Here is a 12,203-nt window from a genome sequence, read left to right as displayed (position 1 = left end):
AAATATATCTCTCTCTTGGTTTGTTTTTTTTTTTTGATTGTTTTTTTGTTGTTGTTTTTGTTTTTAATTTTTTGAATGGGAGAAGTAGAATAGGTAAGTCAGCAGCAGCTCAGCTGAGCTAGCTTCTCTAAGCGGACTCAAATTTTTCTCAGAATCTCAGAATTTCTGCACTACTGTGCCTTCATTTTCTACATGCACATATTTAAATGGGTTTTTGCAACCAGTGGTAACCAGAAATCCTAGTAGCTGACCACCATGTATCTGCCATGTATTTATCCTCTTATCCTTCCTCTCAGAGGTTTTTTGTGGTGGGATGTGCGGGCTCTCGTGTGTTGGCCCAGGTGCACAGAATCTACGCAGTGGCATTTCCCCAGAAATTTTGGACAGAATAATGTAACAGTTTGGGTTGGAATGGACATTTAAATATCATCTCATTCTAACTCCCCCTGCCATGGCCAGGGACACCTTCCACTAGACCAGGTTGCTCAAAGTCCCATCCAGTCTGGCCCTGAAAACTTCCAGGGATGGGGCATCCACAGCTTCTCTGGGCACCTTGTGCCAGGGCCACACCACCTTCACAGTAATTAATCTCTTCCTAATATCTACTCTAAACCCATCCTCTTTCATCTTAAAGCATGCCCTTGAGAAAATTCCTTCTCCAGCTGTCTTGTAGGCTTGAAGTGCTGGGAGGCTGCTAGAAAGTCTCCCTGGAGCCCTCTCTTCTCCAGGCTGAGCAACCCAAATTCTTTCAGCCTGTCTTTACAGGAGAGGTGCTCCAGCCCTGTGATCTTCTGTGTGCCCCCCGCTCAGGATTTGTTCCTGCAGGTTCATGTCCTAATGTAGGGATCCCAGCTCCAGAGCTGAAGCAGCACAAGTAGGGGTCTCATAACAGTGGGGGTAGAGGGGGAGTATCACCTCCCTTGATGCTTCTTTTGATGCAAACCACAAGCACACAGCCTTTGCTTAAATGCTGACTTATTTTGCAAGGGCAGGTAGGAAGGCCTGCTGAAAATCTGTCCTTTGGTAAGAGCCGGAGTTTGAGAATGCAGGTGCCAGTGTGCTGGGCAGGGAGGCCATGAAGTTTTGATGCAAGGCTGCAGAGCAGCTGGTGCATGGGATCTTAGTAAATGCACAATAATTTCTTTCTTATTTATGAGTCTGCATCAGTGCACTCACTGGAGGAACATATCCTTGGACACAGAGTAGCTGTAGCATCATGGTTCTTGTGCCTGCTGTCCTCACAGTGCTGTGTCCAGAAGTTAACTTGGCCAAGGTGTCCCTAGGCTTTAGGCAGAGATAGCCCACAGTGCTGGAATCCCCCTGGGATATGGAAGAACCACCTCTACAATTAAAGACAGCAGCTCTTCAGCAATGGAGGAAGCAGAGGTTGCAACATACAGCTGAGACTACTGTGGAAATGTAAATGAAAACTAAATCTAATCTTTGCAAAGGCACCTGCAACTCCTCTTGTTTAAATGTGGTTTGCAAGCCAGAGTGTGTCCTGTGCAGCTGGGGGTGCATTGCAGTGTCAGTGTGCTGCTCAGGAGCGTGGTGGGTCTTACTTCTCTGAGGAGAGGAGTCAGGAAGAGATGGTGTGTGGGGGATTGTTGCAAGCCATCAGAGCCAGACCCCAGTTTTTCTTCCTCTTCCTGTTGCAGTTGCAGGAGTGGCCCACGTGCACAGGAGAGAGGGGAACCAGGCAAATTGGTAGGATTTTCTTCAGTGTGAGATCTTTTCCTGGCCCTACTATAGTTCAGTGTTTCTGTCCAGTGTTTCTGACAGTTAATATGGATATTTCATTACACAACTGCTCAGTCATGTAATATGTAATGCTGTGGAGAGCTGAAGAACATACCTAATTAAATCTAAACCTTAGATACTTTCCAGAGTGATGCTTAGAAAAGGATTTACAGTTCCTGTCCTGTCAGAAACCCATTGCTGCTCATGTGAAGCTCATAACTCACCAGGTGGCCAAAGACAAATGCCTGAAGGAGCATTAAACAAGCAAAAACAAGTTTAACCATTGGGCAGACTGCTCCTGCCACTCTTGACACTGAACCTTCTTTCCCTTGAGCTATTTGATAATTTGTGCTAATCTTTTATCTCATTACATGCTTCCCATGTGCCTGACCTTTAGCTCTGGTTATCAAAGTAGATTGAAATAGAAACTAAGGATTCTTCTTCCTTTTCCCCCATGCTTTGCAACTTTCTGAATGATGGTGGTAGAGCAAACCATTCTTCTGTCTGTTATATCTGGTTTCTCTTACCTCCCTCTCCCTGTCATCTAGCAGAGTGCAAGACTTTTGGGAAATCTGTCTTTCTTCTCCTCTGTCTTTCTTCAGTTCCTGGAACTACAGTGCCTGGAGGCTCCAGGATTTTTTTTAGAAATCAGCCATAGGAAGAAAGAAGGCACAAATACGTGAAGGAAAAGCTGAGCACCCAGGAGTATTCTGGAAAAAAAATTCTCAGCTGCATTACACATTACTCTATGTTTGATGTGCCAGGGAGGATGGCCAGCACTTCACAGGGGCTGAGGCCATTTTCACCCTCAGGCAGCAATGTGGCTTCCTGTACCTGGTCCCAAGTTTTGGGGTGCACTCCTCAGCCAGTCTGTGCATATTGCAGCACTTCAGTGGGAACGTGGCCAGCAGAATGGGACTGGGGCCATCCCAGCCCCAGGCTCCCTGCATGCCCATGTCTTGTCCTTGGCACAGCTCCATCCAGCTGCCTGGCCAGGGCCAGGGATGGTGGCCATGCCTCAGTTGTCGGTACAGGCCAGTTCTCCACTTCCAGGTCACAACCTACAGGTCACATTGGCCAGTGGTATCATCTGCACAGGTTTCCTTCATCTTCAGTGTGTCCAGGGGTGTGCATCTCTGCTGTTTGGGAGCAGCTGGCACAGAGTTGATGGAGTTTGCCATTCATTGCATGAGGCACGGATAAATATCCAGGCAGGGGCTAAACAGATCTGCCTGAGCTCATCTCCAAAGCCATACTGCTCACTCACTCAGCTGTACAATGAGGGATGGAAAGTGGGCAGCAAAGCCAAGTGGGGCTGGTGACATTGTCCCTTTTGGGGTTTTGGCTTAGGGGATGGGTTGTGCGCACCTGTTCCCTACTGGTCAGTGAAAGTCTGTGAAAATGGACCTCACTGATGGCTTGGGGGAGACCTGCAGGGATGCTGTGGTCTGTGTGTTTATTTAGTGGGATGCAGAGATGAGTATGGCCAAACACTTGCTCCTTTTGCTGTTTATACAGGGGATTTTTGGGCAGCTCCCTGGGACAGCTTTTTTCTTTCCCATGCTTTGTGACAGCAGAAAGGGCGAAGTGACCACTGTGTGTGTCACCTGGATAGCACAGGGCTTTTCTCCTGGAAGACCTTGATTTCTCTAAATTCCTGACACCACCAACAAACACACACACACCCCACATATACACACAAGATCAATACAGTTTGGAGTTTTTGTTTGCTACAGAATTGTTTAACATTTCAGTTTCCCCTGTGCCTCTTGAATGCTTTGTCGAAAGGGCAATTAATGTTTGTTTCAAGTTTGTCTTTTAGATAACACTCCAGCTAAAGTTTTGTTCTCTTTTTCAAGAGCAGTCTTTAGGGGCTCTTTTGAGTCTTCTGACATTTGAAAACACACCTGATGTCTCTGCCTCATTAGCTTTCAGTGTGCGTTGGCCACAGCAGCACAGAAAATGGGGCAGCTAAGTGAGGATGAAGAATGAGGAGCTCCTCTGCTTGCCTGTGGATGAGCTCTGACTGTTCCCTCGTGGTGCAGGCAGCTCCTGGATGAGATCCACAGGGAGCAACACAAGCAGCATCTCTGGGATCAAACTCATGCGCCTGACACGCATCTGACTCTTCACCGTGGTACTTGCTTTCGAGTGGTGGATCTCCCATCTCTGTGTCCTCCCTCAAAAATCTTTCACTGCCTAGCAGTGAGCAAAATTAAAGTCTGCTCTTCTAACATGTGACTTCTGTAGGATCTCTAACTTAACAACTATCCCAATATCAAGGGTCTTCCTGACTGTATTCTTAGTCAGGTGCTAAATATGTTGTTTGCTAAAACTTGTTCAGGCTGCTTGAAATTTTTGGTCAGGTTTGTCTTTGCCACTGTTTCAAAGCCTGGCTACTGCTCTAGAGAGACTTTGAGAACAGGAGCATGCCTTTGGGTGGATACCCTTCAGTTGCTTTGCAGGGATTTTGTATTCACATCTTTTCTAGCCTTATCTCAGCAGATCTTCCACAAAATATCAATGCCAAGCAGTAGGAGAGGAAGGTGTTTGACCAGGAAGATGAATTTAAAAAAACAAAAAACAAACAAACAAACAAACAACCCCCCCCCCCCAAAAAAATGCCCCAAAAAACCAAAACAACCAAACCACACACCCCCCCCCCAAAAAAAACCACACCAAAAAATCAAGGAAAAGCTTCTTTTTGCTTACTTGAGATAGGCAACACTGATACTGAAAATATGAAGGAATTGTAAGTGGTTTTTTGTGATGATTGCTATAATCAGTGTTTGTCATTGCTAAAGGGGGCAATGTTTTCCCATTCCAAAGCTATTTCCTCTGGTATTTTTAATTTATATGTCATGGAAGAGATTAATCCCAAATACAAGCTCTGACTCAGAAGTCTAGTTAATCACTATGTAAAAACTTTACGAGGACTACATTTGTTCACATTCCTTTACAAAAATAGAGATGTAACAGGTAAGAGTTTGTTGGATTCATGACCTTTGCGAAAACCCTGACCCCAGATCACAGAATAATAGAGTAATGGAATCACAGAATCATTTGGATTGGAAAAGACCCTTAAGTCCAATGGTAAACCAGGCACTGTCAAGTTAACCACTGAACCATGTCCCTGTGTGCCACATCTACATATCTTTTAAATACTTCCAGGGATGATGACTTAACCACTTCCCTAGGCAGCCTGGTCCTGCCTAGGAAAGAATATTTTCCTAATAACCAATATAAACCTCCCCTGGCACAGCCTGAGGTCACTTAATCTTGTCCTGTCTCTTGTTACTTGGGAGAAGAGATTGGTCCCAGCCTGGCTAGAACCTCCTTTCATGCACTTGTAGAGAGATCCTGTGTTTGATTTCCATATGGCCCCTCCACCAGCGAAAACCCTCTTTTTTTGCAAAAAATTAAATCTTTTTTTGTCTTCCTGCAGCTTCAGCAGATGCAGGGCATGTTCCCTCTAAGTCAAAGGCTGAAACCCGGCTCAGGGCATGGACAACCTTGTGCTGGCGTTCACCCTTCCCCTGCAGGAGGATAACAAGTGCCCCTGGTGCAGCTCCAGAAGCAGGACTGGCTCTGCAAGGCTGGAATCAAAACCCCTTCACTTTGGCAGTGCAGGGGGAAACACTTTTTTATGTTTGGACGAGTTGTGGAAACCCAGCAACTTCCTTGTGTCTTATGCAAAATTTCCCATCCTAGGGAACTAATAACTGCTTGTGTTTCTGAGCAGCAGTTTCAGTGCAAAACCTGGGCCCCAGGCTTGCATGTGAGAGGCTGCAAACAAGAAGTGCAGATTCTGATCTGAGCACCCTTACAAATTTTATGAGGAATGCTGGCTTCAGAGATTGAGAGCAAGCAAGCAGAGACTGCTAGGGTACGAGTAAGGAAACGACAAGATGGAAAAGGGGGGGGAAAAAAAAGAGAAAATGTACGAAAGAAAAATGAGATAATAAAGAAAGAGGAAGATACGCTTTTTAAAAAGCAGAAAAGAAAAAGAAGGAAACTAAGCTAAATACCCTAGGATGTAAAATTTCTAACATTTGAAAACCTTTAAAGTCAGACTGTTTAAAGTCAAAGTGTTCACATATGTGAGTGAACCCATGTCTCCATGACATTTTGTTCAGTCCTACAGGTATTTGTGAGCAAATTTTCATCTGGATCCAAAGGAAATTGAATTATTCTTTTCCTGGCAAAAAGCTGCCCGTTGTTCAGGAGAGCAGTGTAATTTATAATCGTGGGGTTTTTTTTCTCATGCCATGGCTTGCAGCAGAAGACAGGTACTTGAAATTCTGGCAGTGGGTTGGCAGGGCCTGAGTTTGCAGCAGAACAGCTTTATCTTGGCAGTGACAGCCACCCTGTGCAGGGCAGGGGCCCTGGAAAAGCTCATTCTGCTACTGTGTCAAAGCTGACTATGGTTCACTCACCAAAAACTGAGTGAGATTAAGGATGAAAGTACATGAGAAGGTTGGTTAACCACGAGTCAGCTTCTGCCAGATCAGATTCTCAAAAATCATTACTTTGTTTCCTCACAGTTTTGCAAAAATAACAGTCATAGCAAGTGTAATTAAAAATAATTCATTTTTCCATCTATTTCTCATGCTTTTTACTCCTATAGTTCTCTGTCCAGCTGATCCACCAAAGTAATATTTTCATGTATTTCGTCCCATCACAAAATCAAATTAGTTCCTGAAAGAAACCCAGGAAAACTAGGAAACACACTGGGCACTGTTTTTCTTTTGTAGGACTACCAAAACAGGATGGACAGTATTGTTTCAACAGCCTCCATGAATGGCACTTCTAGACCCATATCCATCTGGGAATGGGTTTATCAGCTGGAACAGTCACTGCCAATTTCTCTTTCCTGGAAGAGCCTTGGAGACGTGCCCTTCTCCCACTGCAGCCAGACCTGGGAGCTGACAGTGGCCAGGTTTCTCCAACCTCTTCTTGTCACTCTCTCACCAAGTAAAACCTAAGATTAGCTCATGCACTGTTATTAATATTTCACTAGTACTCCCCTTTGCAGCAAATGGATGGTTTTGATCAATAATTCATGGTTGGGCGTAGCCTATTAAATTTGAAGTGGGGTGTATGCTTTCCTGTTATTTATTTATCATTGCTTTTATTTTACAGGTTGTTTTTTCCCCCTGCTATTTCATTTTTCACTTGCTTAAATGCCTCTCCTTCAAAGTTCAGACTGCTTGCTGGAAATTAATCTTGTGCCTTATGACTTTTAAGTAAGACTAAGCTCCCTGCGAGGGCCTGAGACCGAACCACGAGCAAAACTTTCAGACCCACTCAGTCACTTCAGCACAGGAGATCTCTTTGAAACAAATGACTTGGGGAATTTGGTGACAAATCTAACTGCTCAAAGCTCATCTGTGGCCTCGGAGATGTCTTCTTTTTGTTTCACAGGGGTATTTGGCTACTTCTGCTGAGGGAACAACCTGCTCCAAGACCAGCAGCCAGTCATTGCCCTGTCCCCTCCTTTACCAGTGGGGACTGTGCGATTGGAGCCCTCCTGCACACAGTTTTGGGGAGTGTAAATCTTCCTGGGCTGGTTGCAGGTTGTATCCCTTAGTTAGAAGCTTGTTTTGTGAAAACAGTCTACTCATAGCTTACTTGATTTTTGTGGCTCATCTTGATTCATGAATAAGACAGATTGTAGTGAAACTGAAATAAAGTTTTCCTTAGAAGAGCCTAAGATAGGTTTCAGAGTTTAGGGCTTGGAAACTGAAATCATAAACCAGTCTCCCAGCCTAGCTTTAACAGGCCATTATCTTTCTGGTTGTTTCTGTGCCTAGATCTGGGGGAAAGGGTGAGGTTTGGAGAGCTGCTGATCTGAGCATTACCTTACCAAAATCATGCTTTTCAGCATGAGAGATCTTTCTACATTCCTCTTTCTCCAGCCTTGCCAGCATGCAAGCCTGCATGTCCCTCCCTGACCAAGCATCAATGTCTTGCTGCTGATGGGCACTCGAGGCTGCTGTGCTTGCTGTGTGGCACAGGCTTCCCTTCACTCACACCTGTGTGCAGGGCATGGGCCATCACCCTGAGCCCTGCCTGCCTCTCCTCTCCACACAGCAGCCGTGCAGGGTGCACCAGGAATGCCCACACGAGAGGCCCACGGGGGCTGGTGAGTCCTGCCACGGAGTGTGGTGGTTTAATGGGGGTCAGAGACCAGCTGTCTCAGGGAGGGAGGGCATGCTGGCGAGCTCTGGAGCTGGAGGCAAAGCTCTGGCAAGCATAGATCTGCCCCACTCCTTCCTGTGTGAACAGATTTAGACAGAGAATGAGATGCTCTTGTTGCAGCAAGAGATATATCATAATATCATGATTCCACCCCCACAAGCCAGTATCCATATTGTGACAGGTTCAATGGGATCACCCAGCATTGCTTTGCATTCCCAAGGCTTTTGCTAAGAAACATCCAAGCCTCATGGCTGGAGAACTCAAGCACTTTCTGCCCTTCCCAAGGCTCCCCAAGCCCCTGGGGGTGAAGGGGAGGAAGGTGAGAGCCTGCTGGCTGGTGAGGAGGTTGAAGTGAAAGTGCTCTGTCACTCAGAGCTGTGGGGCTGACTCAGGGGCAGAGGTGAGGAGGAGAAAAGTCGTGGAAGGGTTTGAAGCCTGTGGTGAAACAGTCTGCCTGATCTGCAGTGAAGTGTGACTGCATTACACAGGCAGCACGATGGGAGTGTCAGCGCTGCAAAGAGTACTTGGAAAGAAAGGTCCTGCAGGCACAGAGAAAATAAGAGGCAAGAGTTTTGAAGTGTTGTGCTGGTGACAATAGGGAGGAAAAGACTGGTTTTGACCTTTTCAGCTGTGTCTCAGGGGCATGGTCTGCTAACTATTATAGTCCTCCCTCTGCAAGTGATTGAACACAGTGCATGCTAATTTATGGTACTTAATTTATAAACAATCATCTTTGATATTTACTAATGTCTTTTTCTGTAATTGGAGAAACACCTCTCCTTTAACTTCTTTACCTTTTGTTCACCTTTTGTTCAAAGCAGCTGCATTGATATTTTGCCCCTAAGACTGAAGCTGTAGGTCAAGTGTATTGTTTTTCCAAGGTGGGACAGTAAGGGACATTTAACTCAGTCCCACAGTACAGCCTGTCCTAGCACCAGCTGGACTGTTCCTAGCCATAAGCCTGCTTTATGGCAAAATGTATTTTATATTGTAGAGTTACAATATAAGTAGAGTTATTGTACCCTTCTAGGAAACCAGTACTACAGTGAGAGTCTGCAGTATCCTGCCCTGTTTCAGAAATTGATTTGGAGATGTCATTCTCTTGGAATCCTGCATTGTCAGCAGTAACACAAATGTCCACCACACAGGTACAAGTTAACCAGGTACAGGTAGGAGGTAACTATCGCACCATCCCTCTTAAATGTGTTTCAGTGCTGCCCAGTGAAATTGTGTGATGCTTCAAGGATGCACAGTGCAGGGTTTAAATAGCGTGTCATGACAGGGCTTCAGCTGGGGTTGTATCTAAAGACTACCTAAGTTTAATAATATTTGGTGAGAGAGCATTATTATCTATACAGTGACAACCCAGCAGGTCTTGAAATGAAGCAGAAAAAGGGATTAATGGTCCAAGTGGTAAATACATTTTTTGTTTACGTCTGCCTCATAAATCCATCATATTTAAATTTTCATCCTTGCTGTTCTTGCATTTCCAAGCTTCTTTGAATGCTTCTTGAACACAGCTGGTGCCTGTGGGATGTGCTGGTATTGAATCAGTGCTGAGGACACAGTGTAGAGCTCAGTCTAGGTCACGTGAATATAAAATGCCATACGGCATGGTGGAAACTCTGAGTTGCTCCCCTACCTTCTGCATAAGCTGTAACAACTCAAGAGAGGGTGCTAAGAGTCTTAAGCAAACATATCTGGTAAGGAAACACCCACCCTGGTTTTCCTGTGCAAATAAGGTGTTAGATTTAGAGCACACATCCCTTTGGTGCTCTCTTCCTTATCTCAGAAAAGACATTGCAGCATTTAATGGATGTCATGGAGACCAGCAGAAGTAATCAAGGATTTGGAAAAGGTCTGTAAGAAAAAAGCTGGGACAAACCATCAGGCTGGTGTAAAATATCCTAGAAAACAAAGAAGAGCTGTGCCACAACCTATCAAATAATCAGATACTACAGAGGAAGTATTTTTTAAATAGAAGCGAGTAATCAAAAATGCCTGGAGTGTGTTTCAACGTACTTCTGAATAGAGCAAGTGTATGTTGATTCAAGGATGGATCTTAATTATGGAGGTTTGTTCATGAGAAGGCTTCCTTGAATGTCTTTACAACAGCATGATGGTCCAGCTGGTCTGGTGAATGACAGCTTTTTCATTAAAGACATACAGTTTGGTAATTTTTTTCACCAGCCTGTTTTCAGAGGTAAATGTTAGGACAGAAGTTGTTGAAAAAGCTGAAGGATAGTTCTTCAGCCTATGGCAAGTGGCAAGAATTTTGCTGTTAAGGCAGGACATTTCTTGAAATCCCTGTGGGACTGATTAATAACTTTTCTCTCTTGATGTTGCGTTTTCAAATCTAAGGCTTCTGCAATGCTGCATCGTCAGGGCTTGAAAGATAGTTTATATTTGCATCCATCAAGCACTTTTACAAGTGACCCTCGGTGCATTGGGAAACGTGTCCTTGGAATCTGTGTCAGTTGTGAGGTGGTGTGAGGAGACCTGTCCTTTCTCAGGCTTCCCTGTTCAAAAAAGGCTTGGACAAGCTGTAGGGAGACAGCAGGATGGCACTGGGATGGAGCACAGCAGATCAGAGAGCAGGGAGAGAGGGCTCAACTTGCTCAGCCTGGAGAGGAGCAGGCTAAGAGGGATCTTGGCATCTACACCAACTTAATCAGAGCTTATAGAGAAGATGGTCAGCGGTGAACACTGATAATGAAGAGGTCACAAGTTGCATCAAAGGAAATTCCAACCACTTGCATGGAAAAAGTTTTCACAGGGAGGGCAGTCAAATGTGGGCAGAGGTTGCACAGTGATGCTGAGGAGTTTCCATGCCTGGTGACTGCCCCAGCCTGGCTTAGCAGCCAGCCCTGCCTCGTGGATGAGGTGTCACTGCAGACTTTGCTGTTCCATGCCCCAAATGTGGCTACCCTTACCAGCCAAGAGAGGAAGTCTTTTGAGCATGTGTGTGTTCCGTGAGCGAGAGCGGTACTGAGAGGAAGTGGCGCAAAGCAGTGGCCCTTATTGGAGGAGAACTGATGTGAGAGTGCCTCATTTCCTTATAAAGACAAAAGTCCAATCTATGGGGATTTTGTCACCCCTTATTTCCCTCTCTGGGCTCAGTTGTGGGCTCGCACTCTTGGGCTTGCCTAGTTGCGCTGCAGAAAGGGAAGAGTCTGCAGTGACAGCTGCTTTGCAGTTCCTGCACCCTTACAAGACATTTGGTTTACTTAAAAAGTTCTTCCCTTGCCATTGGATTTGCAGCTGCTGAGCTCTTTGTTGCTCTGACGGTTTGGACCCACTGCTCGAGCCCGAGAGGTAAGATCACAGCATCTGGTGTTTTTTTTGGCAAGCTGCTCTCACTGAGCACCCCAGCAGTTTAACTGCACAGGAAACTGTGGTCGCCATGAAAAAGCAGAGCAGATTCTCTATTAGTGTGAGACATTTTCCAATAGTCTTGTGCACGACAGTTCTACTGACCTTCAAGAAAGTGTTTGATGGATTTAATTTGGCAGAGTGATTTTTGGCTGAGTAGAACGGTAGTCTTGGAATTGGCATTGGCTTGGAAGGGCATGATAAAGTAAGAAGCCATTATTTAGATTGCAGACTGGATCCATGTAAAAAGGTAATTTTAATTTCAGTGATGAAAAACATTGATTCATAAGTATAATGTATTTTGGCTCATAGTGCTTCCAATGTAACCTGCTGGCTGTTAGGACATTTATATCAGGTTTTTAGAAATGTAATTTTACTTTCCAGTGGATAAATAAAACTGATTCATGATAGAGACTGATTGCAGTAGGGACTTCTGCTTTCAAAATAGCAATATGGGGTGGTCCTAACATTATATTTGCCTTTTAAGATCTTGACTGATGAATCTAGTCAGGCTTGTCCCTTGTCTTCTTTGGGATTTCAGTTCAGGCTCTAGATGAATTATGAGTTGCAAATATGTAAGATATTTTAGGTGGTGGTATTGTGAACAGGAGCCTCCAGGCTTAACTGTCTTCTCTGTAATAGCAGTAGCCTTGCTGGTTTTGTCATATAGTGATTTCCTTGGCACATGGATTTGGTTTGAACACCGACCCAATGGACCTTTAGGTCTTTGTTATCACAACCAAAGTCACAGACCAGGTTGGCTGACTGATCTCGTACTGCTCCAGGTGTCAGGTGAAGATGATCTCTAGCAAATGCAGCTGGCTGCTCAGCAGATGGGGTTTGATCATCTTTGCTGAAAGCAGATCACACCCCAAAACCCCTCCTGTGGA

General features: G+C 45.0%; 1 protein-coding gene across 3 annotated transcripts in view; it reads left to right on the top strand.

The window, feature by feature from the left end:
* The first annotated feature begins 11,003 nt into the window (after nt 1–11,003).
* The window catches only part of LCP1 (lymphocyte cytosolic protein 1), a 30,761-nt gene continuing 29,561 nt past the window's right edge, over nt 11,004–12,203 (top strand). For 2 of the 3 annotated variants that reach the window (XM_023939165.2, XM_023939089.2), the window contains exon 1: nt 11,054–11,256. The gene's annotated coding sequence lies outside the window, so the exon portion shown is untranslated. Of the gene's footprint in view, nt 11,257–12,203 lie in introns of all 3 variants that reach the window. The other variant, XM_023939234.2, reaches the window with a different exon arrangement.

This window comes from Cyanistes caeruleus, chromosome 3 (genome assembly GCF_971803275.1).
Source record: "Cyanistes caeruleus chromosome 3, bCyaCae1.hap1.1, whole genome shotgun sequence".
In the NCBI taxonomy this organism is placed as follows: domain Eukaryota; kingdom Metazoa; phylum Chordata; class Aves; order Passeriformes; family Paridae; genus Cyanistes; species Cyanistes caeruleus.
This window is presented reverse-complemented; position numbering and strand designations above follow the sequence as displayed.